At 44.4% G+C, this 26,744-nt stretch overlaps 1 protein-coding gene and 1 long non-coding RNA gene across 2 annotated transcripts in view; one reads left to right on the plus strand and one right to left on the minus strand.

Annotated features, from left to right (window-relative positions):
- PDE4B (phosphodiesterase 4B) overlaps window positions 1–11,272 on the minus strand; it is a 726,366-nt gene extending 715,094 nt beyond the window's left edge. The window contains exon 1 of the mRNA XM_063939161.1: window positions 11,207–11,272. The gene's annotated coding sequence lies outside the window, so the exon portion shown is untranslated. The remainder of the gene's footprint in view (window positions 1–11,206) is intronic.
- On the plus strand, window positions 9,041–18,786 carry LOC134957342 (uncharacterized). The gene is made up of 3 exons (XR_010186565.1): window positions 9,041–9,137; window positions 17,412–17,513; window positions 17,857–18,786. It is a non-coding gene; the product is annotated as an uncharacterized LOC134957342 (long non-coding RNA).
- Window positions 18,787–26,744: the final 7,958 nt, after the last annotated feature.

The following is a 26,744-nucleotide window of genomic DNA, read 5'->3' on the forward strand; positions in this document are numbered from 1 at the left end:
ATTTTTCATCAAATTATTGGAACTAACACTAAAAAGAAATTATTTTCTATTTGACTCTCGGTGGTACGTCCAACAACAAGGCTGTGCGATGGGGTCCTGTGTGGCCCCTGCCTTTGCGAATACGTACATGTTTGAGGTGGAACACCATGCCTTCTTCAGTGATATCAACACTGCATCGAAGATTCTGTTCTTTACACGGTATATTGATGACCTGTTCCTCATATGGTCAGGGACAGAACAGGACTTCAATACTTTAATGGCAGCCATCAATACCATGGAAAGTACCATCAAATTCACGTATCAGATGAGCACACAATCCGTGAATTACCTAGATGTCCAAATCTCTGTGGCAAATGGCAGAATCTGTACTTCATTGTACAAGAAGGCCACGGACCGCAATACAATTTTGCATGCTAATAGCCAACATCCTAATTCCACAAAGAGAGGTCTACCGTTCTCTCAATTCTTGCGGATACACCGTATATCTGATGATATAGTCAATGCTGAACGAGAGATTAATGACCTGATGAAGCAATTCATGCTCAGAGGATACAAGTATGGGGACTTGGTGAAAGCCAAAGAGAGAGCGTTGGCTATCCCACGCTCCAGAACCTTAATCCCATCCGGTGACCGTCACAAACGACTTGGTGACTGTATCCCATTTGTTCAACAATACTGTCCAGCTAGTCCACATATAGCGAAGACCGTAAAGAACTTATGGCCTGTGGTGACAACAGATCCCGAACTGAGTATGCTCAAAAATACTAAAGTATTAGCCAGTTATACCAGAAATAGGAATCTCAGAGATTGGCTTGTTAAGAACGATGTTTCTAATACCAAAAAAGTTGGGCTGACTACCTTCCTCACTAGAAAGGCGGGTTGTTACAGATGTACCGGTTGCACCACGTGTAGTTTCATGGAGTATGGTGATTCCTTCTCCCATCCACATTCAGGGGAACGGATCGCCATACGCCATGTACTAACATGTACCAGTACTTACGTGGTGTACATTATTAGATGCCCTTGTGGTCTCATATATGTGGGGAAAACCACCAGGATGTTCAAGGAGCGCATGGCTCTACACAGGTCGGCCATCAGACATGCACTAGAGGGGGCCAGCAGTGCATCAAATCAACCTGTGGCCCGTCACTTTAGATTAATGGGACATGGCCTTACCACATTACGCTACAAAATCATTGATACCGAACCTAAACGACTTAGGGGGGGTGATAGGGGCAAGGCCCTACTTCAGAGAGAAGCCAGGTGGATATACCGCCTGAATACTATTGCACCGAAAGGTCTTAATGAAAACCTTCCCCTGAATTGTTTTCTGTGAAGTATATAATGGTTTTTCTTAGATTGTGTAGAGTTTACATGTTCTCTCTCAAAAAATTATCGGTTTCTTTCATTTTTGTTTCGGTCAGCATCACGTTTTAGGTATCCAATTTAGCTCCATGATGGTTCTGGACCCTGGAAATCCTATGTGCATGACTTATAACACACTTTGTACCATTACCAATTAAGATTACTTTTGCCTGTCTTGTACTGGAGCTTGAGTTACCACTGTTTGTTTTTCTTTATGGATTAGCAATGTTCTCTTGATGCATTTAGTCTATGGATGCTAGCATATAAAGTCGTATATAATATACGTTTTTAGATGGTACTCAGATGATGTGTTGTTAGCATGCACTTGTATAATCATTAGTTTTTGTCCCTGTATGTACATCTATGTTAGATACATGTAATCCAGCATTGCCCAGTGACACTCGTTTTTTGTTGACATCACATGTTATTGTTTGGTCTCCAGGCAACCGCTCGAGCGGCCGGGCGCACAGGAAGTGCGCGACGGATTCACACTGTCGTCCGAGGACCCGGCGCCCGCAGCAGTGGCGTGGTGACTACAGGGTTGGTGAGTAGGTATATAAATGTTGTCTTGTATGCACTGTATGTATCCTGAAGACGATATTAAATTATCGAAACGTCGATTCTAACAAACTAGTGACCGCTGTGTCCTTTGTTATCTGACTGAAGTCCTTCGAGTGCCGCTCCACGTTTGTGAATATATATGATCTTTGGATCACTTGAGGAGGCACCGGGGCAATTGTATTTGTGTGTAAGAGTGCCGGTCTCCACACTGCAGTATATGGATGTCATCCAGTGATGGGACGTCTCTGACCTATCATCACTGTGTACATCACTTCTGACAAGGCACCTCAGTCTCCATACATCGTCTCACCATTCCTGGCAGAGTGCAGGCTTGCACTTGCTTTTGTTTTTAACTGTCTACGGGCATGCAGGAGAATACAGGGATCAGGAATATTACTCTCCAGACAGGAGAAACCTGGAGCTTCTCGGATGCCGACGCAGACAACATACGCTTCAAAGAGCACTTTGAGCAGACTGAAAGTGCCCAATCTGTGGAACAATTGTATGCCCAGCTATTAAGATTATCAAAGAAAGAGATCGATTTTTTCTTACATGGAGTGACTTTGTCCGACTATCATCGGAGTGGCCAAATACCCAGGGGCTTTCGGGTAAGAAATTCCCCAACAATAGGGAAGTTTAACACCGAATTCTGCCGAAAATGGGCAGCAATTCTTAATAAGTGCAGCTTAGACCTTATTCTACTGGTAGTGGAGGAATCAGCCAGAGAATTGAAGGCAGTTAAGCAGAAGAAAGCTGAATTTGAAGCCCTACACCTATCCACACTGACACAGGATACCAACACTGACTGGCTTGCGAAATTGACCACACAAGTGGACTCCTACCGTAGAGAGCTTGTGAAATTCAAGCGAAACAAGCTGACCCTGGTCCAAAAGGACTACGCCGAAGGTAGGGTGTATACCTGGGCGTTCAATCCGGGCCAAAGAAGGGAGTTCAAACCCCGACAGAGGCGATTTAGAAAATTTGCGGGCGACACGGACACCTCAAGTGGAGGCCAGTCCTCTCAAAGTGAGCCGGATACAACAGGGAGATCTACCACTGGTAAGCCCCCTTTAGGGGTAAGCACACGGGCACAAAGAGAGGCCACAGGGGATCTCCTTCCAGACGAGGAGGACAATGGCGTAGGATCTTCAAAGCAGAAAAACAAGACCACGAAGCCAAAGAAAAAATAATCTTTAACCTGTCCTGCAGAGACCTTTCAAAAGAGGAAGAGCAACTACTGAACAAAGGTTTGTCATTTATACCTTCCTCTCCATTTAATGAATTTCAATGGAAAATTGATTCCTATCGCTTCAACAGGAAACTTAGACTACGCGAACATTTTGGTCCTACTGAAACTACGTCCCAGATGACTCCGAACCCTCTCCAAAAAATTAAAGGTGCCTCCAATTTCGACCCCCTTAGCATGAATCCATCACTTAGATGTTTTAACCGCTCACTTGACCAGGAGGTTAAAAGCGTTGTTAAATCCTTTAAACCAGGCAGATCCAATATGTCTAAAAAAGACTGGGACATTCTCCACAAATTAAGTAAGGACAATAGTATTGTCATCCGCCCCGCCGATAAGGGGGGTGGGATTGTTCTACAAGACTTACACAAATATAAAGAAGAGATCTACAGACAACTGGAGGATAGTTCCGTTTATTTGGAGATTTCAACGGACCCTACCAGTAGATTTAATCTTGAGCTTAAAGGAGTTTTGGATGAGGCAGTGGTACAGGGCTTTATCAACAAGAATACCAGGGACACTCTCATCCAGGAGAATCCGGTAGCCCCAGTACTATATACACTGCCTAAAATCCACAAAAACCCCATTTCCCCTCCAGGCCGCCCCATCATATCAGCGAGGCATTCTGTCTATTACCGTATTTCCCAATACTTAGACATCTACCTCCAGCCAGTGGTCCAAGCTCAGAAAACTTACTTAAAAGACACCACTTCCTTAATAATCCAACTACAAAGGTTACAAACACTCCCAGAGAATGTGTTCCTCTGCACATTAGATATTGTTAGCCTTTATACCAATATCCCCCATTCGGGGGGACTAGATGCAGTCTTCAGATTGCTGGCATCTAGCACACTGTACTTGGGCCCAGATATCTCATTTTTCATCAAATTATTGGAACTAACACTAAAAAGAAATTATTTTCTATTTGACTCTCGGTGGTACGTCCAACAACAAGGCTGTGCGATGGGGTCCTGTGTGGCCCCTGCCTTTGCGAATACGTACATGTTTGAGGTGGAACACCATGCCTTCTTCAGTGATATCAACACTGCATCGAAGATTCTGTTCTTTACACGGTATATTGATGACCTGTTCCTCATATGGTCAGGGACAGAACAGGACTTCAATACTTTAATGGCAGCCATCAATACCATGGAAAGTACCATCAAATTCACGTATCAGATGAGCACACAATCCGTGAATTACCTAGATGTCCAAATCTCTGTGGCAAATGGCAGAATCTGTACTTCATTGTACAAGAAGGCCACGGACCGCAATACAATTTTGCATGCTAATAGCCAACATCCTAATTCCACAAAGAGAGGTCTACCGTTCTCTCAATTCTTGCGGATACACCGTATATCTGATGATATAGTCAATGCTGAACGAGAGATTAATGACCTGATGAAGCAATTCATGCTCAGAGGATACAAGTATGGGGACTTGGTGAAAGCCAAAGAGAGAGCGTTGGCTATCCCACGCTCCAGAACCTTAATCCCATCCGGTGACCGTCACAAACGACTTGGTGACTGTATCCCATTTGTTCAACAATACTGTCCAGCTAGTCCACATATAGCGAAGACCGTAAAGAACTTATGGCCTGTGGTGACAACAGATCCCGAACTGAGTATGCTCAAAAATACTAAAGTATTAGCCAGTTATACCAGAAATAGGAATCTCAGAGATTGGCTTGTTAAGAACGATGTTTCTAATACCAAAAAAGTTGGGCTGACTACCTTCCTCACTAGAAAGGCGGGTTGTTACAGATGTACCGGTTGCACCACGTGTAGTTTCATGGAGTATGGTGATTCCTTCTCCCATCCACATTCAGGGGAACGGATCGCCATACGCCATGTACTAACATGTACCAGTACTTACGTGGTGTACATTATTAGATGCCCTTGTGGTCTCATATATGTGGGGAAAACCACCAGGATGTTCAAGGAGCGCATGGCTCTACACAGGTCGGCCATCAGACATGCACTAGAGGGGGCCAGCAGTGCATCAAATCAACCTGTGGCCCGTCACTTTAGATTAATGGGACATGGCCTTACCACATTACGCTACAAAATCATTGATACCGAACCTAAACGACTTAGGGGGGGTGATAGGGGCAAGGCCCTACTTCAGAGAGAAGCCAGGTGGATATACCGCCTGAATACTATTGCACCGAAAGGTCTTAATGAAAACCTTCCCCTGAATTGTTTTCTGTGAAGTATATAATGGTTTTTCTTAGATTGTGTAGAGTTTACATGTTCTCTCTCAAAAAATTATCGGTTTCTTTCATTTTTGTTTCGGTCAGCATCACGTTTTAGGTATCCAATTTAGCTCCATGATGGTTCTGGACCCTGGAAATCCTATGTGCATGACTTATAACACACTTTGTACCATTACCAATTAAGATTACTTTTGCCTGTCTTGTACTGGAGCTTGAGTTACCACTGTTTGTTTTTCTTTATGGATTAGCAATGTTCTCTTGATGCATTTAGTCTATGGATGCTAGCATATAAAGTCGTATATAATATACGTTTTTAGATGGTACTCAGATGATGTGTTGTTAGCATGCACTTGTATAATCATTAGTTTTTGTCCCTGTATGTACATCTATGTTAGATACATGTAATCCAGCATTGCCCAGTGACACTCGTTTTTTGTTGACATCACATGTTATTGTTTGGTCTCCAGGCAACCGCTCGAGCGGCCGGGCGCACAGGAAGTGCGCGACGGATTCACACTGTCGTCCGAGGACCCGGCGCCCGCAGCAGTGGCGTGGTGACTACAGGGTTGGTGAGTAGGTATATAAATGTTGTCTTGTATGCACTGTATGTATCCTGAAGACGATATTAAATTATCGAAACGTCGATTCTAACAAACTAGTGACCGCTGTGTCCTTTGTTATCTGACTGAAGTCCTTCGAGTGCCGCTCCACGTTTGTGAATATATATGATCTTTGGATCACTTGAGGAGGCACCGGGGCAATTGTATTTGTGTGTAAGAGTGCCGGTCTCCACACTGCAGTATATATATATATATATATATATATATATATATATACACTAACATTACACATGTGCAAATGCATCACACACACTTTCACTTACTGTACACTTTGTAGGCACTGCAGCACTAGTTGAGATTGTTCAGTGGAGCCAGCCACCTTACATAATAAGGCTTCGCCCCCTCCCCACAGGCCCTCAAATCGCGGCAAAATGCCACAGGGGGCAGGGCCTAATTATTAATTCTATGAAACATCACAGACTCACAGTGCCTCTGCCATCTCCCCACGGACCCGGGAATCGCGGAAAAATGCAGCGATCGCGATTCGCGCAAAATGCCGCGATTCGCGGACATTAGAAAAAAACATGTAGTCCATGGGAAGGGGTGGGGTTTCTGGGTACTCAGAAACCCCCCCTGCGTGCGCCAGTGGGGGAGGTTCAGGGGAATACTTCACAGAAAGGGTAGTGGACAAGTGGAATAGCCTCCCATCAGAGGTGGTAGAGGCTAAGACAGTGGCGCAATTTAAACATGCTTGGGATAGACATAAGGATCTCCTTACAAATAAAAACGGATCAAATAAGGTTTGAGGTAAAAATATGGTAAAAAGTGGCAGACTAGATGGGCCAGGTGCTTCTTATCTGCCATCAAATTGTTTTGTTTCTATGTTTAAGATGCACCACTATATCTGCAGATACTGTATACTGGCAGTGTGCTGTACTGTACAGCAGATGCAATATATCTGTGAAAGACGTTGTTCACAGACATATTGCTGGTACACACCTGCAGATCAGCAAAAGATATATTGGCCGATCAATTGATTGGGCAATATATCTGCCAGTATGTACCTAGCATTAAGGTGCGTACACACTACACACTGGCCGATATATCGGACGTTCTATTGAACAGACGATATATCGTTGGTCCATCGGCCAGTGTGTACCAACGATATGTCTGTGAACGCAGTCGTTCAAAGACATATTGCGTCAGCCCCGCAGCACAGACGATGACCAATATATGCCTGCAGATACATTGGTGCATCGTTGTGTGTGTACGGGCGGTCAGCCGGCAGTGATTGACGGCTCAGCTGGGTGGGCACATGTATATGCACAACACACTGCCCAATTCGCCTATAGATATATCTGTAAATCCACTGATCTGCATTAGGCTGAGTACACACTAGACCAGGCATTCCCAACCGCGGTCCTCAAGGCACACCAACAGTGCAGGTTTTAGTGATTTCCAGGCTTGAACACAGGTGACTTAATTAGTACCTCAGTTATTTTGACTTAACCATCTGTGCTGAAGCCTGGATATCACTAAAACCTGCACTGTTGGTGTGCCTTGAGGACCGTGGTTGGGAATGCCTGCACTAGACAGATTTATCATTCGTTCAAGCAAAGAACTATATATCTGTAGGTCATCAGAGGGTGTGTAATCGGCCACTTTGTCGGCATGATGGCCAGTAGACCTCTTTGTCACTGTGGTGTGTACCCAGCCTTGGGGTTCTAGGACCTGTCAATACTTTTACCATGAAAAATACCACTGTTGCAGCAAAAGTAAGATGTTCCAAGTAGGGGTGTTGTATAGTGGTTTAGCCACAAACGCCATATGAAGAATGTTGATCTGTCTCAACAGAATAGGCACACCAAATACTATAGATGACCAAAGTACAGTAAGCACACTGTAGGTGGGGTACTCTCTATCCCAGAGGGGTACACCAAGTACTATGGATGACCAACATAAGTATATTGTCGCTGGGGGACTCTATCCCAAAGGTGTACGCCAAGTACTACGGATGACCAAAGTAAGCATACTGTAGGTGGGGTACTCTATCCCAGAAGGGTATACCAAGTTCTATGGATGACCAAAGTATGTAGTACTCTATCCCAGACTAGACTAGACTTCAACTCCTTTTATGGTGTATATAAAACTCCCGACTTACTACTAGCAGGGCAGGGAATAGGGTGAGGCAGTGCTCCATAAAATTAGTCGGCTAGCTGTCCATATTGCTTTCAGTACGAATTGGACAAGGCATGACCGATAATAAAGTTTATAAATGCTTTCTTTAATGCAGACAGAGATGGAATTCTAGGAGAAATTGAGTCTGATTGTGGCCTAGCCATCTGGGTTTAGGGCCAATCCAGTTTCCTTCTCCTACTTGGTCTAGTGCAGATCTTTACTTTGGATTGGAGAGGCTACTAGTAAGTGGTAGGGTTCAACTTCTTGGTGGAATAATGGGTCAGGCACAAAGATTCCAATGTAGATGGTGAGCCGGAGATGGGATTTGGTCTACAGGCAAGGAAGACATGACAGATTTGAAGTTAGAGATAGAATCTGGGATTACATAATTGGGGATGTGAGTGGAGTTCAAATACATCAGACAAGGGGCCTAATGTCTACACCAGAGGTTCCCAAATGCCTCAAGTCACTGCATTGGTCCAGGTTGTAACGATATCCATTGCTCAGCATAAATTATTAAATCAAATTGACTGAGGCACTGATTAAGTCACCTGTGGCCAAGCATAGATATACCTAAAACCTGGATGGTTGGGGTGCCTTGAGGACCATGTTTGGGAACCTCTGGTCTACACCAATAACAAATCTTATATTTCTAGTTCTCCATACCAGGAGGGAAATAAATGATGTGCTCTGCCATTGGGCTCCCTCCCAACATGACCCTTTCAAGGAGGGACAAAATGCTCTGCTCCTTGGCTTCCCTCTTAGTTTATGATTACCACAGCCTGTGGTGAACTAGTTACTTGATAAGAAAGGTGTTTTACCACAGGTGATGCCAATCATACACTAAGAGGGAAGTCCGGGAAAGGGTCATTTTGGGAGGTATGCACTGGGTACTCACCCTAGCTGTAACAGAAAAGAGAAAGAGAGACTGACTATGTTCAGCCTCTTTATCCATTCATGAAAATGTATAGCTTTATAATATACAGCAGTATGGAATATACTTTATATTACGGTAAGCCAGTTTTTACATTCTTTTAAATTTGCAGCAAATGCCTCTGTAGACTACATGGTCATAAGTTTCTGTTCACCCAAGTTATCTATTACGTATGTTATTATAACTGTGTTTCTCTATCAGAACTACGCACATGTCATTAGAACAGCGTCACCAAGTGAGCAATACAGGAATAACTCAACAATAACAGAAAGTTTCTTCAACAAAATATCTGCAAAATGAATTTTCAGTACTCAGTTTTTGAGAACTACATACAAGAGATTTTGTCTCAAGGAGTTTAAATCCCAAATAGTGGAATAGAGGTCCCAGGATTTCACTTTTAAGCATACTTGCCTACCTGACCCTCTCCATGAGGGAGAAAATGCTCTGTTCCTGGACTTTCCTGGTAATGTATGATTGCCATCACCTGTGGTGAAACACCTTTCTTATCAATTAACTAGCTCACCACAGGTGATGGCAATCATACATTACCAGGAAAGTCCAGGAACAGAGCATTTTCTCCCTCATGGAGAGGGTCAGGTAGGCAAGTATGCTTTTAAGAAAATTATACATTACTGTTAGAAGGTTCTAGCAATTCAGTTCCTTAAAGTGGCAGTACCATGCAGGGAGGGAGTAGAGCACTGCAGCGGGTTGCTCCATGGTTTGTATCATCGACCCAGCTGGAAGGTGTTTAACATTGTTTATTGGCCCGTCCTCCCTTTTTTTTTTTTTTAACCTCTCTTTGCCAATTGGTCAAATTCTCAGTTAAAAATAAAATAGACAGAATAAAACCTTAAAAGACACACAACTAAATACACATTGGTATAAGCCATTTTCCACAGGACACATTCCCCATGAATAAATATCTATTTAGCAAGCTGCAACAGCCTCATAGCCTCCCCTTCTCCAGTTTTTGCTATATAATGACGTCTCGGATCTGACATATCGGATATAAAGATCTGTTTCCTGTAACTTGTCAGCAAAATTATATTTGGGAACCCTTAAAATATTAATGGACTTGTTATCACAAGTGCTGGGAAACTCTCCCAGTGTTATTAGTGTAAACATCAGAAGCCATAGCGTTTGCTGTACGTGATGTTCTGCAGTGATACATTGTGACAAATACATAAATCTCAGGGGTCATCAAACTGCCTATCACCATTACTAGAACTTGTGTAGGTCTGTACGATATACCCCGATTTATTTTATTCCCTGGCTGGCCACTTGCTCTCTGCCACCCCCATACTCCCCTCCACCCCCTACCACAAGAGGGGAACCTCTGACTCAGAGATTTAGCATTGCATTTGCCAAGCAGAGGATGGGATTACCATCAAAGTAATTACCAGCACCCACCATGGCGGAATATTTCACTACACGATAAACCCTCACCTACTCAGTGCTAATAACTACTTTCATGTCAATATGAGCTTCTAAAGAGTCACGCACTGCCAACATCTATATGGGGGGTATTCATCAACGCCTAGAGAGAGAAAAAGTGGAGAGAAAGATCAAACCCTAACCAATCAGCTTTTCTCATGTTACAGGCTGCGTTTAAAAATCTCTCTACTTCATCACTCTCCATGCTTTGATAAATACTGGACTTAGGGGTCTGTTTACAAAGCCTTGGATGGAGCGAAAGTGGACGGAAATAAATGACTAGCCAATCATCTTCTAACTGCCATGCCGCAGGCTGCGTTGGAAAAATTACAGTTAGGAGCTGATTGGCTGAAACTTTATCTCCATCCAAGGCTTAATAAATAGACCCCTTAGCCTATAAAAATTAGAATTGACATACTAAATAAAAAAAATAATAAATAATTAGGTGCAAATTGGTTACACCCTTACCCCTTCTCCCTGGACTCCCAACTCTGGGAGTATGGGTGAGACTGAGATATCCCTTACAGGTCATTTTGGCAGAATAGGGCACAAGCAATAGTTAATAGCTCAGGAGAACATGAAATACCCATGAAGCACTAACGTTGCGGAGCATTGCCACAGTGACCAGGGAAGCTAATTACCTGTGTATCTTATTCCCCTAGTATATAATAAACTGAGCTGAATCATGGAATGGATGTAATACTGTACTGTACCTGCCGGCCTGGCTTCTTCCCACAGAGGAGCACTAGTCTATGCCTGCCAGCCACAATGTGTGTCAGCTGCTGCAGGCACCTGGGCTTAATTATCTGGAGTCAAAGGCGCTGTTCACACCAGGTAACACATTCAGCCCAGTTTACTGCAACTGGAAAATGTGAAACACCATGAGTATCAGGGTTATTCAGGTTTGTTAGCAAACCAAAAAAGCACTCTAATGGACAAAACCATGTGCACTGCAGGTGGGGCAGATGTAACATGTGCAGAGAGAGTTATATTTGGGTGGGGTGTGTTCAAACTGAAATCTAAACTGCAGTGTAATAATAAAGCAGGCAGTATTTACCCTGCACAGAAACAATATAACCCACCCAAATCTAACTCTCTGCACATGTTACATCTGCCCCACCTGCAGTGCAACATGGTATTGCCCATAAGTGTGCTTTTTTTGGTTTCCTAACAAACCTGAATGACCCCGTATGTGTGAAGCTACTGTATGCGCTGTAATGTGTCCCTGGTTTGAAATGGAAAATCAGGTCTTGGGGCGCAGTCTATTTTAGATTGGTGATCCAAAAGACACATTAGTGCAAATATTCCCAATATTTGTATGATCAGAATCCATATAGCGAATTTGGCGCCAATTATATTAAATTGTATCTGCAAGAGAAGAATTCACCTACTTCCTGTGTCAGTTCTAGACAGCTTTTTTAGTTTACTTTTTGTCACTCCTCAGTGGAAAATTTTCCATGGCTGGAACGAGGACTCAGTGGCTTCTGAAAGAGCTAATAAATGCAGGAAGCAGACGGGCCGGAGTACCAGCATTTGCTTAAAGCTCATATCCTGTCGCCAGTAAGTGTATGAGAGTCGGCATTTCTTCAGCATTGCGCAAAGGACGTGTTGAATTTGGAAGTTGCATGAAGGTGCTGAAAGGCCCATAGCATTAAACGAATATTGAAATGCCAAAAACAGGCCACAGATGAACCCCCGAAGTTTGCACAGGCCATAACATTAAAACCATATTCCAATTTAGATCTAAAATTAAAACAAATTATTTTAGGAACCTATAGCTACCTACCTAATTAATTTGGGAAACTCAAGACTCCGAATGGTGCGAAAATAGCAACAACAAAAATTGGGTCTGATCTGGAAATATCTGGACTTCTGGGAACCCCAGGTTCTGCATATGCATTTGTTTTTACATGAAATCCAAAAACATTTTATTGTTGTGGGTACATTATACAATGGAAAATAACTGGAAGAACACGAGCGTCGCATTATCACACTATGTAAATGGAACACTCAGGCGAGTCCGCAGCACTCGCTCAGTTTGCAGATTCGATCTGGGAGATATTTTTACAGTCGATGATCTTTAAAAGCTGCAACTGATTTAAATTTTCATTATCTGGCTCTGATCAAATATCCGCCCCCACAGCTAACTCTCTCCAGGCAATAACATAGTAATGCATAGTACGTACTTCTTACAAGTGGCACATGAAATACAGCAGAATAAGAATTCGGTGCATGTGAATCCTTGGTATTCTGGGCACTGGGTCCTGATCTCATTGGTCATTGGCCACAATTAGCCAGCGGCAGACCCACTTGTACCAAGTTTAGAGGAATGACTGATAGCAAGCTAGGAAGGAATAACATTAATATATCTTGTACTAGTATAGATGCTATAACGGTGCACTAAACATTGCATCAGATGAAAGCTCAACCTCCTTGCAGCACCTTCCCTTATCTGAGAGCAGCCTTGGAGGTAAGTGCCCCTCTAACCTCTCTTTCTCTCTCATCCCTGTTCTGTGTCTTTCATATATGTTGCATAAATGCTCATCCCGGTTGTGCCACCGGTCATCTAAAAGGACTTCAAGATCAAGATGGCTGAGACAAAACGCATTTAGATATAATGATCTTTGGGGGGTTATGACATTTTTTTTTTTAGTTTTTTAAAGGACCCTATTGCCATGGAAACAGATATCTGTTTAAAATTGCGAGTAGTTACAATAGCTCTTTAATCCTCATGGCATCTCTCAATCCATAGAGAGCACTAATGGGTGCATGAAAGTGGTACGTTAGCTATTTGGTATTATATGCATAGAGGAAAATAAACCGTAGGGTTGTAAATAGGTTATATCTTCCATTAACTGGCTCACGGCCACACAGTATTCATGGAAGTGCGGAGAGAATTTATCATTTGCTGTCCTTTATGGCAAAAAACAATTACCAATAAATGTATGGCAACCTTGGCATAATGGTTTTCTAAATAGCTTTAACAATAATAATAATAACAATAATAATAATAATAATAATAATAATAATAATAATCATTTTATTTATATAGTGATCTTTCTCATACAGGACTCAAGGTGCTTTTAAAGAGAGGAGACCGCCATTTTTGTTGAGCTATTGATATTGTGAATGCAGCCAATCAGCTCACTAGGCCTCAGTGATGTCACTGCCGAGAAGATGGGTTGCACCGTAGTCCACAACATGGCAGCCTCCACTCTGTACAGGCCCGGAGTAAAACTTCAGAAGTTTCTTTGCTCCAGTCAGCAGGGGATTGTGTGGTGGCATTTTCCCTATTTTTAGTCCCTGTTCTGTCACTCTGGGGATCTGTGACAACATCCATACAATTAATATGAATGTTCTCTGTAGTGAAGTGCTTGCCTTGGTAGCTCTGGCAGGGTAATTATCCCTCTCTCTTCCTCGTTCTGCAGGCTGCTGAGACGGTATTAGCAGCAATTAACTTGTCAGCTGTTGGGTTCTTAAAGAAGAAAATTAAAGAGTAAATAATTTTTCATGTCTTTAGTAGCAGATTTGCACACAACTTACCAACATGGCTAATAAATTTGGAGCGTGAAACAGGGTCCTAAGGTCGTCTTCTTGTAGGAACACTGTTTTTTTTTGTCTTCGTGTGAGGAAACTTGGCAACGTTTTGGAATCTGGGCCTAGTCGTCGTCTATTAGTATAACGTATTTTACTGTATATGTGTATTCAAAGCATTGTACGGAGCAAGTGAAATGCATTTTCTCTTTTGCATCCATCCAATTCCCCTCATATTACAAGCGCTCAGGATGCTGTTAAGTCATAGGCCACATTATAGTCTGAACCAACTGCAATCCTATTCAATTATTATGTCATTTGAGGTGGAGAAACCCTGTAATATGCCACTTGTACCCTTTTCAGACAGAAAAGTCTGAATGTGCCGGCAATTACTCTGCATTTCAGTGCCGGGTCGTTTTGCCGGGACCTGCCTGACCCCCCTCCCCCCCCTTCACACAGACATGCAAATTACCGGGTCGAAAATTTTGACCTGGTAATTTGCAGATCGTCACGGGTATTTTGTCTGTGTGAAAGGGTCAACCCGTGTCATAATTCCCGTGTCTCCGACCCTGGTAAATTCCTGGGTCAAAGTCCCAGGAATTACAACACGGGTTGACCCTCTCACACAGAAAAAGGACCCACATGGTACATGAAATTACCGGGTGGAACTGCTTCACCAGGTAATTTCATGTTCTGTCTGAAAGGGGTATTAGGGGCCGATTTAGAGTTGCAGGCAACTGGCCGCTCTGTGTCCAATGAACTACGCGTGGATAATTGCTGATATGCACGCACTTGTCCACACATTATACCTGGCGCAAGAGGTCCGTCTGAAAGCAGATGGCTGTGTGCATACACACAGCTAAGCGTAGAGCGCAATTCCGTCTACATGCCCCCTTGACATGCCCTAACTAAGCTTAGCCTACATGCGAACAGCCTTTGGCGTCCAGTCAAGCCCATGCAGCCGCAAGGGAAGATGCACCCCTGACTGAGTCACCCATAGATACATGCACTCGGATATGGAGCTTGATCATTTGCCAAACAATCCCAAAATCCGCACTTGTGTGCAACTCTGAATTGGCCAGTTACAAAGGGGTCTATTTACTAAGTTTTGAATGGAGATAAAGTGGACGGAGATAAGGTACCAGCCAATCAGCTCCTAACTGTCATGTCACAGGCTGGGTTTGAAAAATGACAGTTAGGAGCTGATTGGCTGGTACTTTATCTCCGTCCACGGCTTAGTAAATAGACCCCTTAGTAACTGTAGGGTACATACAAACAATCAGAGGGTGAAGTGTATCAGCAGGTATCAATGAAAGAGGCAGAGAGGTCAGAGGTCAAGGGTCGGGGCTGGATGCGTAGTCTGGAAGGTGTGGTCAGCGTTACCGGTTTTGAATTTGTTAACGTTAGCAAATATACAAGGAAATGTATATTAAAACATTTTTTGCAACAATGTTGAGAGGGCCCCAGTTTGCACAACCTGTGCACTTGGTCACACTCACCTGCTACCGAGACCTGAAAGATGGCGCCCGTGTTTGGTGATGGATTGGTAGGCACTCCTTTTATGCCGTGGTCCCATCCTTACAGGAACAAATAGGTACAGGTGGTCCTATAGAGAGGGATAGTGTTCAACCCACTCCCAATTGGTAAGAACCAGGCAGCACTTAACGGACTGGTGAAAGAAGTGAAGGTTTTAGTGCATCAAAAATTCAATAGTGGCATAGCTTTGCCGATGCTTCAGCGCCACGCAGGACGCTTTTATCAACGCTGTATGCTGTGGAACAAACTCAGCATACAGTATGTTCCCCAGCTTACAGCCTATAGGACCTCCTGTACATATATAGTGTATATGTAATAGTGTTCTTTTATTTCTTTTATGGACTATAAAGATGACGGGTCTTTGGGATTATACCTGTTTTTCTCTTATTCACAAATTCCGGTTCCTCCCTTTCGTCCAATTTGGTCTGTAGATTACCGATTTCTCAGTTGGCAGAAATATATGCGCCGAAAATCGCACATTTAATTTAACTAAATAAACTTTTTCAAAATACAATAAAATGCAGTAAAAGAGTTTTATTTCACTGGAACAATGCAAACTCGTCCTCCTTATTTCCCACCAGTCAATAGGACAACCTAAAACAAATGGTTAGCGCGGCGACATACTTCAAATGAATCTAAATACATTTATACCAATAGTAATAATTGTAACCATACATATAGGATGAGTTAACGGTACCTTAAGGGAAGGGGTTCCCCTAACACTTCAGTATTTCAGTCTGACTACTCTTACTACCTCGTTGGTGCACATAGGATGACAACATTGTGGTGCCAGCGGAGCGGAAATCGTTCAAATTATAGAGCTCTATGGTGTTCCCTGCTTCTGCTTCAGATATGAGTCGTTAAGAGTCATACGCTGTAGCGTTTGAGGTTAACTCTAAATTCCTGTCTCCCTGCGGTAACTTGTGAAGAGTAATAGTATTTTACGGTGGCCACGAAGTGGCTAATTTGTATTCCTGCGCTAGTTCTACTAGTCTTCTGGTACAGTGAAAGGGGCGAATATACCGCTGTTATCTCCCTAGCTGGTAGGGACGTTGTTAGTGGGATCCTCGCTGGCAGCTAAGCAATAAGTAGAGTCCTAGCTGATACTAGAACACTGCAGATTTCCCTGTTGAATATTGTATATACAGACGATGTTTGGTTATTTATACGGGCATCAGGCATTAGTAAGGTATTAGTCAATATAGCGGTACTATCCTCTCTGACGAACTCCTGATGAGGCTTACTAAGTGTTACCACTGTGGAGTTCACTGAGCTTGGGGACTTTCTCACGATATGAGAGTTCAGAGGTGTAATGTATGTATGATCAACTGGTTACAAAGACTGGTAACTGTGTATTAACAGTAACAAAGAGGAATTTCTGTAATTTCCACGGTTCGGCGCAAGGGAAATGCAGCCAGATGGGGACCCTTGACTCAGAAATGGATATCACCCCTTAATCCAACAAAATGTACATGTCTAAAATCAAAAGTTGAGTCAAAGGCTTCCTTTGGCGCATGGGAAAAAATGAGGAAGTAATGGTACTTTCCTCAAATACGTGGTGTAATATTTTGTTAGGCGTACCCCCACTCACGCTGGAATAAAGTGGGTTAAACACATCAAGGTATCTTTTATCTTCTTATATCAAAAAGATCCTGGATATCGTACCCCAACTCACACGAAAATGGGAATCTGGACTCCTATCAAGGTTTCTTTCAGGTGTCTTCTAACGATAATTCATACAGGTGTATCCTCCGTATATGATAACATCATATGTGAAAAATTAAAAGAAAATATCCAATGTGTAGAATTTTCTTTACCATGCGTTACATATGAGATATATAATTTTAGATCAATATTGAATTGCACCTTCAATCATTAGACCAAGTGGGCTGTTCGTAAGGTTTCGTATGTGCCACCAATACGTGAACCCTTCACCAGATTGTTAATAAGGTAAGCGTACCCCTCACTCACACAGAGATTAGATGTGTAACTCATATAATGGTATCTTTGTGTAGAAAAGGTATATATATCTCGTGGGCGTACCCCAACTCACACATGAAGAAGCAGATTTCTGTTATACATTCCATCAGGATTTTTCTTTATTAATTTTAATTTAATTTTTACTTTTTATCATATATTTTTTCCCCTTATGTAATTTTCTATTAGCATAAAATCGCTTTTTTAAATGAAAGGGGTATCTATTTAAATTGTATTTCTGTACATTAGTAGTAATCCATTTTTTTATTCGTTTGTCCTTCATTGAAACATGACCGGCCACATGAATTAACAAAAGAAACCCATATCATCTGATAAGAACTGATAATGGCAGTGGCCGTGCATAATTTCCATGTTATTGAACATCGTTCAATGAAGGTGACCAAAAGGCAAAGACGCATGCGCAAACCCAGCGAGAGAGAAATAACTCTACAGCCTTCCACACTTAATAAAAACGGAGGAGGATGTTGTCTGTGCTTTCAGACAGGGAGACGAGAACGCATGCGCGAACGACAACCAAAAGACTACATTTCCCATCATACATGGAAGGGAAGAAGACGGACTTCTAACTTCCGGTTCCAGCTCCATGATGACGCGCAAATTAATGACTGAAAGACTACATTTCCCAGGATGCTTAGCGGCGGAAGATCGAGATGTTGAATTTCCCGGAATTGGAGAGAACATTAAACATTAGAAGTTAAATTAATAGCATTGTATACACATACATCATTTTCTCTATGGGGAATTCCGTTCAGATTATTTAGTAAAAGACTGCACATTAGATAAGGAGGAATGATACTCATGGGGAACTACGTTACCCATGATTCCTAGCGCCATTATGTTAGAGATTAGGAAAGACAGATTCTCTTTCCTACCACAATACGTTATAGTAATATGGCACATTCTTTTTGAAATAATGTAGACCTTATTGGTCTTGTCTTTTTATTAATAATGCAATTTTTAATGTAAGTGTAAATTATAATTGATGAGGTCATTTCCGGGGTTGGACTTCCGGTTAGGAGATGATTGGCTACAGGCACCATAAATAGCTGGCTTCTCACACAGAAGGTCATGTCTTGAAAAAGGTCCAGGAGACCGAAACGCGTCGACAGATCCCTGTGTGAGTAGCCAATTTTTTAACCCAAAATTGTTTTTTTTTTATTGAACTCAGCATTACATTTTTATTGAACTTTTCGTTGTTATTTTTTGGATATATTCCATTTTTCGTTTTACCCATGCATTTATGTCTTTTGATGTAAACGCTTGACACCGAACAAATCACATGTATGAACTTTTTTGTATATAAGACAATCACGTTTTTTAATAAATTCCTTGGAACTTTGTTGTTACCGATGTCTCTGGAACCCGTATGTCATATGAAGATTCCACTCATGTAAATCTCTCATTTTGGGATTTATTCTTTGGAGTTAAACATTCCCAAAGATTGATACAGAGGATCTTCTTGTATAAATTGTGGCATAAGGACCAGATAAAGATACCTTGATGGGATTCAATCTGCTTCTTCATGTGTGAGTTGGGGTACGCCCACGAGATATATATACCTTTTCTACACAAAGATACCATTATATGAGTTACACATCTAATCTCTGTGTGAGTGAGGGGTACGCTTACCTTATTAACAATCTGGTGAAGGGTTCACGTATTGGTGGCACATACGAAACCTTACGAACAGCCCACTTGGTCTAATGATTGAAGGTGCAATTCAATATTGATCTAAAATTATATATCTCATATGTAACGCATGGTAAAGAAAATTCTACACATTGGATATTTTCTTTTAATTTTTCACATATGATGTTATCATATACGGAGGATACACCTGTATGAATTATCGTTAGAAGACACCTGAAAGAAACCTTGATAGGAGTCCAGATTCCCATTTTCGTGTGAGTTGGGGTACGATATCCAGGATCTTTTTGATATAAGAAGATAAAAGATACCTTGATGTGTTTAACCCACTTTATTCCAGCGTGAGTGGGGGTACGCCTAACAAAATATTACACCACGTATTTGAGGAAAGTACCATTACTTCCTCATTTTTTCCCATGCGCCAAAGGAAGCCTTTGACTCAACTTTTGATTTTAGACATGTGTATTAACAGTATTTCTCTTTCTCTTAGGCTATTGATTCAACTAAGAGAAGTCACTGACTGAGCTGCTGCTGTGCTGTACCTTACATGAGGCTGTCACTCACGATTTCAGGCCTCCTTTTGTCCGCCCCGAGGAAGGTACAGATGTCTCTGTCACTGCCCAGCCGGACTATCCACTGTTGTTGGCCGCCTCCTCCGTTCCGCCATGGGGGAGGTACAGATGCTGCTACCGCCGCCCCAGCCGGACTAGGTACTACTCTGGGCCGCCTCCTTTGTTCCTCCTTGCGGGAGGTACCAATGATGCTGCCGCCGCCCCAGCCGGATGACGAGGTCCCGCTGCCGCCGCCCACTGTTGAGCCGCACTGTGCTCCGACGTCCCTGCTGGACTCACTTCACCGGAGCCGCCGGGAATCTCCGTCAGTCCCTCCACGGTAAGCCGGGTACTCGGGTGTGACGCACCTTTTTAGCAGACTCCTTGGCCGTGCGCAGCTCCTTCCCAGTCTCCTAGCCTCAAGTCCCCAACCAAACGTTTTTTTTCAGTCCTCTTATATCACCTCCCTCCAGGGTACCCGGATCAGTCCCGCCAGACGTAACTGCCACGAGCTGGCCCACACAAACTCAGTCTCATCCATCACCCCTTTTTAAAGCGAGACAGTGGAAGTCTCTTAAGTTTGGATAGAGGCTGACAGATTCAACTCCCCTCTGTGAGGGGGGAATATTACCCAACATAATGCTTTCCATGAGAGCAACTTATAGAAATCTTCTCATATCCCTCTATGAGGGCATTTGTACATATATTAACTTTTATTATCTATACTGACACCACATATATTTAATAATAACATAACTAATCATTATATATATATATATATATATATATATATATATATAATATGTCAATAAAACATATAGAGGGGGCGCTCCATAGTGCATAAACTTTTTTTATTTTAAAAACAAACACTGGTTACCACATGATTCCACAAAAAACCCAAACGGAACTGGAACAAGGATTGAACCAAATCGTGATAGAATCCACCACCCGCCGGCGGCAATTTCCCCTGGAGCTTACGGGCAGGATTACACACGTCCGTAACAACTTGCTCAGTCAGCCGCAGGGATTTCGATGCGTCACTCGACTCCGCCTTAACGCGTTTCGTCATCGACTTCGTCAGAGCCTTGTTCCAGTTCCGTTTGGGTTTTTTGTGGAATCATGTGGTAACCAGCCCACCCTGGTTGCCTTCCGGTACGAGTGTAATAGCTACATTTGTTTTAAAGCACCTTCGTGTTTGTTTTTAAAATAAAAAAAGTTTATGCACTATGGAGCGCCCCCTCTATATGTTTTATTGACAGATATCTATCTTCGTGGGAGTTCGGACTGATTAAGGGGAGCAGCGATCCTGAATTATCCAAGGAGGATCTAGTGCTTTGAACACTTACATAGTGACTTGTGATTCCACTTACATATTCATATAAAAATCCTGTGTTCCATGCTAAATAACCAGCGCTGTATCTATTATTTTCTTTGTAAATAAATATATATATATATATATATATATATATATATATATGACACACATATAAACAACGCATAAAGGAATCTGAGCAGGGTATTACACATATATATATATATATATATATATATATATATATACTGTGCGTATACACGGTATTACATGTGACGTCGGCAACCCGTAGCCCATGAAGTACGTCACGTGATGTGCGCTGGCTTGGTGGGTATATAAGGTGAGCGATAGGCCGTCTGCACACATATCACTCGTTGCTGTCATGGGTAAAAAGGGAGATTTATCCAAGTTGCCAAAAGGAATGATTATCGGCTTTCGGGCCAATGGTGGCAGTATGTCTGACACAGCGCAGTTTGGGAACTGTCCGTGTGCTGCTGTGGTGAAGGTGTGTCGTGACTGGACAAATGGCACCATTGCGAATAACCGACGTGGAAACTGCTGAGCACCACGTGCCATAGATGTGAGAGATGAACGTCGGCTACGAAGGTGCGTGAGGTACGACCGACACTCTACAGTGGAGCAGCTCAGCGTCACAATGAACCTGGGGGCTACCAGACGTGTGTCTACAATGACAGTTCAGCCGTCTAGCTGCTGTCCGCACTGCACACGGCGGTTACTCTGGCTATTACCTGGGGGTCATAATAATGTGACTCCACCGTGTGAATAAAACGTAACATTTATTGATTTGTGAAAATGTGACATATAGTTTTAGCTTTCAATATACGGGTGCCATCTTCCCGAAGATATCACTGGCAAGATGACGCCGACCTTAAGAATAGGTATACTCGGGAGGGGGGGGGCAGCAAACCTGGATCCCTCCAGCAGCCAGGGCCTGGTAATTAGTACCCGCTCTCCCCCTCTCGGCACCACTGGAGCAGGGTATGCTGTGCGGGGCCCCTGGAGCCAAGGGCCCATGTGCACCGCACACCTTGCAGCCAATATACAGGATAGATGTTACACTGACAGAACGCAGTCATTCACTCCAACACTCCAATAAATAACACACGTATGATATCTATTTATCAGAGAGAATCAGCTTTCATTGTAACTGTCTCTTTATTCCTTTAGTCAGTAGATATATCATTATTTATGCCCAGTGCTTAAAGTGGTCCTAGAGAGGTGGTGGAACTCACCCCCCCTACCCACGGCGCCCATCGAATAAAGGTATTGTGCGCGCCGCAAAAGGGGCTGTGGTCTCAAAAAGAAAGGGGCGTGGTCACACAATAGTAATAATGCCCACAGTAGGAGCACCCTGTAATACACATAATGCCCACAGCAGTAGCACCCCTAATACACATAATGCCCACAGCAGTAGCGCCCCTTATACAATGCCCACAGTAGTAGTGCTCCTTATGCAATGTCCACTGTATTGGTAGTGCCCACAGTGGTAGTGCCCCTTATATAGAGCCCACAGTAGTGGTGCCCCTTATGCAATGCCCACAATAGTAGTGCCCCTTATGTCCCCAGGAGTGATGCCCCTTATGAAGTGCCCCCTTTACAATGGCCTCTTTAGTAGTGCCCCCAGTAGTAATGCCCTTAACGGTAATGCCCCTGTGTAGTATTGCCCCCAGTAGTAATGTTGCCTGTAATAATGCCCCCAGCCGTTTAACACCCTGTAGTTTAGACCCAGTAGTTTAGCCCCCGGTGGTAATGCCCCTGCAGTTATGACCCCAATAGTTTACCCCCCCCCCCCTTTAGTTTAGCCTCCCAGTGGTAATGCCCCCACTAACTTAGCCCTCATGTAGTTTGCTCCATGTAGTTTAACCCCCCTCCCCCCGTAGTTTAGCCCCCAGTGGTAATGCCTCCTGCAGTTATGCCCCCAGTTGTTTATCCCCTGTAGTTTAGCCCCATGTAGTTTGCCCCCAGTAGTTTGTCTGCTTGTAGTTCAGCCCCCAGTAGTAATGCCCCCCTCTAGTTTGCCCCCTTGTAGTTTAGCCCCTGTAGTTATGCCCCCTTGTAGTTTGCACCCAGTAGTAATGCCCCTGTAGTTATGCCCCCAGTAGTGATGCCCCTGTAGTTATGCCCCCAGTAGTGATGCCCCTGTAGTTATGCCCCCAGTAGTGATGCCCCTGTAGTTATGCCCCCAGTAGTAATGCCCTCCTGTAGTTAGCCCCCATTAGTAATGCCCCCAGTAGTTAGCCCCTTTGTAATTTGCCCCAGTAGCTTGTCCCCTTGTAGTTTTCCCCCAGTAGCTTGCCCCCAGTAGTTTGCCCCCTTGTAGTTAACTCCCAGTAGTTAGCCCCCTTGTAGTTTGCCCCAGTAACTTGCCCCTTTGTAGTTTACCCCCAGTAGCTTGCACCCTTGTAGTTTGCCCCCAGTAGCTTGCCCCCTTGTAGTTTGCCCTCAGCAGTTGCCCCCCAGTAGTTTGCCCCGCTACACATGAAAAAACAAAAACAAAAAAACACCATACTCACCAAGCCCCACTCCCACGTCCGACCGCTTCCTGGCGCCCGCTCCTCGGCACTATGGGAGAGACGTCATGACGTCTCTTCCATAGCGTACACTGACAGCGCAGAAAGCCAGAGCTCAGTAGTGAGCTCCTGCCTCCAGCTGCCGCTGTGGAGAGGGAGCCAGGCGCCTGCTGGTAACACAATCTCAGCGGACGCCCAGCATCTTCCTGCAGCGCTGGGACACATCGGGTTAGGTGAGCTGGAGGAGGCGGAACTGCGTTCCTTCTCCAAGTGGAACTGACGGAACGTAATTCCGCCCCGTTCCAACTCACTTTAACCCCAGTTGAGGCCAGAGGATCGCTACTCATGCACTATAGACTGGGTGAGTCAGTATAGCCAATCAGCATTCAGCACCTATATATTCTATGGCTCACGGGTAACCCCACTATCTAGCACCACTGACTAACCGTCACTCACACACAGTAACATATCACTGTTACCATAGCAATACACAGCAGCCGTTCCGCCAATGCCTGTCGCTGTTACGGCTTTATCAAACCCGCACATGATCAGAAGAGGCGCCCGCTCTGCCCTTCCGAGAGCACATTGGGTGCCCTGGGAGGCTGGTGCAGCACCGCCATGCCCCCACCCAAACTTTACTATGGTGCTTGGCAATGTCTGATCCACTTCACAGTGCTCAGACATGTGACATTGGGACAAAATAAGCCCGCCCCAATCTCAAAAGCTCCACCCATTTTGGTTAAACTATTGCCCGTCAGGGTATGTGTGAGTTGGGGCAGGTGAGATATATGTTATTCTGCCCCTACTTACCCCTATACACGGTCTGATACTTTATGTCATACAAATATTTGCCTGTATGGCTGCTGCTATGTCTGTGCTATGACATCATAATGGTCCTGTGCTATGACATCATAATGGTCCTGTGCTATGGTCCTGTGCTATGACATCACAATGGTCCTGTGCTATGACATCACAATGGTCCTGTGCTATGACATCATAATGGTCCTGTGCTATGACATCATAATGGTCCTGTGCTATGGTCCTGTGCTATGACATCATAATGGTCCTGTCCTATGACATCACAATGGTCCTGTGCTATGACATCATAATGGTCCTGTGCTATGACATCATAATGGTCCTGTCCTATGACATCACAATGGTCCTGTGCTATGACATCATAATGGTCCTGTGCTATGACATCACAATAGTCCTGTGGTTACATATTGAGTGGTCAGAGTAGGGAGCAGCCATTCGCTTTTTCACTTTGATGATAAGCGGAGTATCCGGCTCTACACTGAGGATGAAGATGAAGACGTGTGTGATTCTTCTCCTACTCTTTGTGCATAGGATACGTATGGAAGTGTCAGATGGAGGAGAAACATCAGGTATAGTCGCAGTAATTTATTAAACCATTTTGGTCTACAGCGGCCTCTCAGGTGATAAGCAGTGAGAGGGATCATTTTGATCTTTAAACGTTTGGGCTGGTAAATCCCCCCACAGCCAATGTGACAATAAAGACTTTAGAGCAGTCTTAGGCCCATAGACACTGGGCGCTTTTGATCTCAAAATCGCCTAGTGTGTATGGCCGGGCGATGAGCGCTGATACACAATCCCGCATCATCGCCGGCCTCCATCGTCCGTCAGACTGTTTTACCGGCTGAGTCAGGGGCGGATCCAGAAGAAAATGGAAGGGGCAAGTACATTTGCGTGCGGCTTCGGTGCATGTGAGGTGGCGCTTCTTATACAATGCCCACAGTAGTAGCGTTCATTATGCAATGTCCACTGTACCGGTAGTGCCCCTTATATAGACCCCATAGTAGTGGTGCCCCTTATGCAATACCCGTATTGCCCCCAGTAGTAATGTTGCCTGTAGTAATGCCCCCAGTCATTTAGCGCCCTAGTAGTTATGCCCCCAGTGGTAATGCCCCTGCAGTTATGACCCCAGTAGTTTACCCCCGCCCCTTTTAGTTTAGCCTCCCAGTGGTAATGCCCCCAGTAGTTTGCCTGCTTGTAGTTTAGCCACCAGTAGTAATGCCCCCCTGTAGTTTGCCCCATTGTAGTTTAGCCCCTGTAGTTATGCCCCCCTTGTAGTTTAGCCCCCAGTAGTAATGCCCCCAGTAGTTTGGCCCCTGTACTTATCCCCCAGTAGTTTGGCCCCTGTAGTTATGCCCCCCTGTAGTTTAGCCCCCAAGTAGTAATGCCCCTGTAGTTAAGCCGCCAGTAGTAATGCCCCTGTAGTTACGCCGCCAGTAGTAATGCCCTCCTGTAGTATGCCCCCAGTAGTTAGCCCCTTTGTAGTTGGCCCCCAGTAATAATGTCCCCCAGTAGTTTGCCCACAGTAGTAATGGCCCCTAGGAGTTTGCCCCCAATAGATGACCCCCCCAGTAGTAATGCCCCCAGTAGATGGCCCCCAGTAAAAATGTCCCCCAGCAGTAAAGCCCCCAACAGATGACCCCCCAGTAGTAATGCCCCCAGTAGATGCCCCCCAGTAATAATGCCCCCAGTAGTTTGCCCCCAGTAGTAATGCCCCCTAGGAGTTTGCCCCCAATAGATGACCCCCCAGTAGTAATGCCCCCAGTAGATGCCCCCCAGTAATAATGCCCCCAGTAGATGGCCCCCAGTAAAAATGTCCCCCAGTAGCTGCCCCCAGTAGTAATGCCCCAATAGATTACCCCCCAGTACTAATGCCCCCAGTAGATGCCCCCCAGTAATAATGCCACCAGTAGTTTGCCGCCAGTAGTAATGCCCCTTGTTGATGCCCCCCCAGTAGTAATGTCCCCCCGTAGTTTGCCCCCAGTAGATGCCCCCGCTGCACTAAGGAAGAAAAAAACATCATACTTACGGAGCCCCGTTCCCGCTTCCAGACCGCTGCAGTCCTCCTCTTGGCGTCCGCTCCTCAGTCAGCACTATGAGAGAGACGTCATGACTGACGTCTCTCCCATAGCGCACGCCGCACAGTGACAGCGCCCGAAGCCGGAGCTCAGTACTGAGCACCTGCCTCCGGCTGCCGCTGTGCAGGGAGACGGGCGCCCGCTGGTAACACAATCTCAGCGGGCGCCTGTCATTTCCCTGTGCGGTGACGGCGCCGGGGGGGGGGGGGGGGACGGAGGCCACAAATGACAGGGGGGGCACGGGCCCGAGT

This window comes from Pseudophryne corroboree, chromosome 9 (assembly GCF_028390025.1).
Source record: "Pseudophryne corroboree isolate aPseCor3 chromosome 9, aPseCor3.hap2, whole genome shotgun sequence".
Taxonomy (NCBI): Eukaryota; Metazoa; Chordata; class Amphibia; order Anura; family Myobatrachidae; genus Pseudophryne; species Pseudophryne corroboree.